A 4,909-nucleotide genomic window follows, 5' to 3' on the forward strand; every position below is an offset into this window, starting at 1 on the left:
GATTCTTGCTGAAGCTGTTTCTAGGAATCTTGACTTAGTCCTCCTCTATCTGGTCAACCCATATTTCCTACTGACCACTCATGCAAGTGCTGGTCGGACACATGCATGCTGGACATATGCAAGTGCTGGTAGGACATACACTTGCTGGTAGGACATGCACTTGCTGGTAGGACATGTACATGTCTCTCCTCTAACATGGAAATCTCCTCTAGCATGCCATGTCTCTCGTTGGACAACTATGCACTTGCTGGACACATGCATAAGGACCAAACCCTTTGGACTCTCCTCGGACCAAAGTCCGACCAGTCACTTTTTGGGCTCTCCTCGGATCACATTCTTGGGGTCTCCTTGGACCAAGGTCCGACCACACCTCTAGGTTCTCCTTGGACTAAGGTCCGACCACACCTCATGGTTCTCCTCGGACCAAGGTCCCACCATACCTCTAGGCTCTCCTCAGACTAAGGTCCGACCACACCTCATGGTTCTCCTCTCTTCTAACATGGCACTCTCCTGTAGCATGCCATTTCTTTATTTGGACAACCATGCACTTGTTGGACATACGCATAAGGACCAGACCTTTGTCTCTCCTCGGACATGTGTCCGACCACGTCCTTAGCCTCTCCTCGGACAAAAGTTCGACCACGGCCCTTGGGCTCTCCTCGGATGCACTTGGCTTGGACATGACACCTCTCAAGCTGTCAAAACTCTTCATCAGTCTACCGGGTCACTTTATCACAACTCTCTGGAGTCAATGTATTTATTGACTATTTAATGTGTCTTTTACGGACCATGTACTGCCACTTGGCACCTCTATTGCCACGTCATCGATATCCAAGTTTTGGGGATAACACATATCATAACAGCTGATCATTTATAGATCAACCTAAATCCTGAGTGTTCATGAACTCCTGTTCATGTTTATTAAATCTTTTGATTCATTCGTTAAGGTCTCTTCAAAGAATGAGGCTAATGACTTTTGTTTTGGAGATTTAATATCATGGATGGCTGGGAACATGTATCAACAATACAGAATCTAATCTTTCCTAACGGATCGTATATTAGTTCCCTTAAGGGTTAATTCTGGAACTGAATGATTTTGAGCTCAAATCTATAATTAGATTATAGATTAATTATTCACTAGTGAATTAATGGTACTTAAGGAATAAGAAGTAAATTAGAAAGGTTTAATGGTAATTCTCCCATTCTAATTTATGAACTAATTAATTAGAGGGTTGAACTATTGTAAGACGGTTGTATCAATGGACGACTTAAGAAAAAGATTTATGTAAAAGTATATCTATAACATAAAGAGTGCAATTCTGAATTTATAGTGGAGTAATATCATAATTAATAAATTAACTATTATAATTAAAGAGTTTAATTATTTAGTTTCAATTTATTGGAGCTTAATGTTATAGGTCCATGGTCCCCAAAATGGCTCAAACAATCACTGTCAAAGGCAAATACAAAAATGGGCAAAAAGGACTTATGTGATAAGTAAAATATTTTTCTATGTATCAAACATAATTATTGTTTAATTATGTGTAATTAATTAATTAAGAATTAATTAATTATTTGATTTAACAAAAATATAATTAATTTTGAATTAATTTATTTTTGGGATTTTTGGTATTTAAATAATAATAAAAAATTGGGAAAAATCACATGCCATCACAAGCATGTGGTACACGTGTGGCACAGTGCACAGGCACTGTGCTACACGCATAAGAGATGGACTCTGTCTCTTGATTCCACAATTTTAGTTATTTAAATATTAAATAAATAATGAGATATTTTAATATGATTAAAATATTATTATTTAAACAAAAATTTGATAACTGATCAGTTATTTTGAACATTTTGGAAGATCTTGGTGTGAGATCTCAAGGAATTTAGCCATACGAAAAGATAGCAGCAAGGAAGGACCTGAGGTAATTTTTCTATTCTTGTCCTTTGATTCAATATGTATATGCATGTGAAGAAGTAGATCTAGAAATCTTATGGGATTAATCTAACAATTTGATTGTTGTTCCGCTGCGCATAATCTCTGATTTGATCAATAAAATCCAAAAATCAAATAGTTTGGTGATAAGGTCCTCGTACCAGTCTCTCATTTGGATCTTATGGGTCAATAGGCTCCTCAAGAACCAAGATTGAACATGATCCAAAATTTGACGACAAGGTCCTAGGACCTGTCTCTTGTTAAACAAGATTTAAAGAATTAAGTGAAACTTAAGAAATTAAAATCATTCATTCATTGAAGCACAATGGTTGTTACATAGATAATTTGAAAATACTACATTTGCAAATTAAAACTTGTGTCGCTGCTGAACAGCTTCACTAATAGTACTGGCGGAGGTTTTCGCCATTCCAGTAGTTTTTTATTAGTTCTCTATTCAGTCGAGCTATCTTGTATGTTCCTGGTGGGATCACCTCCTCTACAAGGTATGGCCCATCCCAATTAGGTCCTAGTACCCCTGCTGTAGTGTCCTTAGTGTTTAGGAACACCCTCCTAAGTACTAAGTCTCCAACTTGGAATTTTCGATCTTTCACTCTGGAGTTGAAGTATCTGGCCACTTTTTGTTGATGTGCTGCTACTCTGAGACTTGCCTTTTCTCATCTTTCTTTAATTAAATCGAACGACTCTTCTATTAGTTGAAGGTTCCTCCCTTGATTGTATGTCTCTTGTCTATGTGATGGGGGAGTGAGTTCAACTGGAAACATGGCTTCATGACCAAACACCAAAGAGAACGGGGTATGGCCTGTCGTCATTCGATGTAACCATAGGACCTCCGGAAGTAATTCTGGTCAGGCTCCTTTGGCTTGTTCAAGGTGTTTCTTCAAAGCATCTTTGATAGTCTTGCTCACTGCTTCTACTTGACCATTAGCTTGGGGGTGTGTTGCCAAGGAAAAGCTCTTTGTGATTCCATGCCTCGTACAAAATTCAGTGAACATATCACTGTCAAATTGAGTCCCATTTCCCAAGACTATCTTCTTTGGTATACCAAAATCGACATATGATATTCTTCACCACAAAGTCTAAGACTTTCTTCAAGGTTATGATGGCGAGCAGTTCTGCTTCAGTCCATTTGGCTAAGTAGTCTACGAATACAACTGGACTCCTCCCCTTCCCATGGGTAGCTTTCCGATCAGGTCGATCCCCCATATAGTGAAGGGCTAAGGGCTTTGCATTTGTGTTCATTCATTAGGTGTTGCCCGATGTATCTTAGAGAACATCTAACACTTGTAGCATCTTCTGACATACTCCATCGAGTCTTCATTCATTGTCGGCCAAGAGTAACCCCCATCATGATCTCCACAAAACCCCCCGTGTATGTTGATTATTAACAGCTTTGACTAGTCGGGTGTAACGAACTTTAGCAGTGGTAGGGAGTACCCTCATCGGTACAGGACCCCTTCGACTATCATATATCGTGCAGCTTGTCTCACCAACTTCCTTGCTTTGTTCCGATCACTGGGTACTACTCCTTGGTTGAGATAGTTAATATTAGGGGTCATCCATGTATCTCCTATCTCAACAGGTAGTGCCTCTTGCTGGGTTATGCTTCTTTCCACCAAGTCTTCGACGGGAACGACATTCAGGGTGTCTACATCTTTAGCACTGGCAAGCTTGGGTAAGGCATCATCATTGGCATTCTTCTCCCTCGGGACTTGTATAATTGAGTATTTCTTGAACTGTGTCAACAAGTCCTTCACCATGTTCAGGTACTGCACCATCATATGTCCCTTGGCTTGATACTCCCCCAGTACCTGGTACACCACTAGCTGGGAATCGCTAAATATCTCCAGGGAATGTGCATGCACATCCCGAGACAAGCGTAATCCTGCTAATAATGCCTCATACTCAGCCTCGTTGTTTGAAGTTTTGAATCCAAATCTGAGAGCGCAATGGATTCGGTGATTCTCCAGAGTGATCAGTATGATTCCTGTGCCTGAGTTGTGTTCATTAGATGCTCCATCAACATATAGCTTCCATACAAGAGTATCTCCTTCCTTCTCGATATCTCCATTCTCTGATTGGTAGGAAGGATCTTCAAGGCTAGTTCCTTCAACTATGAAGTATGCCAATGCTTGTGCTTTTATCACCTTCCTCAAATGATAAGTGATATCAAAATGTCCTAGTTCCACTGCCCACTTGAGTAATTGTCCCGAGGCCTCTGGATTCTGAAGAACTTGTCTCAGTGGTAGATCGGTCAGGACTCGAATCGAGTGAGCTTGGAAGTATGGACGCAGCTTTCGAGAGGTGATTTCTAAATAGTAGGCAAGATTTTCAAGAGAGGGATACCTAGACTCCGCACCTACTAGCCTTTCACTGATATAGTACATAGGGTGTTGTACCTTGTTCTCTTCTTTTACCAAAGCAGCGCTGATTGCATACTCGGTGCTTGCCAAATAGATGAATAGTACTTCACCATATATTGGCTTTGCAAGGACAGGAGGTTGAGCGAGATGCTCCTCGGTCCATTGGATCTTCTTTGCTGCCCCTCAGTAGGTTAAAGAAGGGGATACACTTGTCCGTTGACTTAGATATGAATCTACTTAGTGCAGCTACTCTCCCTGTTAAGATTTGCACTTCTTTGATTGTGGTAGGTGACTTCATGTCGATTAATGCTTTGATCTTCTCAGGGTTAGCCTCGATTCCACATGAATTGATTATGTATCTGAGAAACTTACCAGAACCAAGTCCAAATGAGCACTTGAGAGGGTTTAACTTCATGCTATACTTTCTAAGTATTGCAAAGCATTCCTCCAAGTCTCAAACATGCCCTCCAGCTTCTTTGAGCTTGACCAACATGTCATCAATGTATACTTCCATATTTTTTCTGATAAAGTCTTGGAACATGCCATTCACTAAACATTGGTAGGTGGCTCCTGCATTCTTCAAGCC

This window comes from Humulus lupulus, chromosome 6, assembly GCF_963169125.1.
Source record: "Humulus lupulus chromosome 6, drHumLupu1.1, whole genome shotgun sequence".
Classification (NCBI taxonomy): Eukaryota; Viridiplantae; Streptophyta; class Magnoliopsida; order Rosales; family Cannabaceae; genus Humulus; species Humulus lupulus.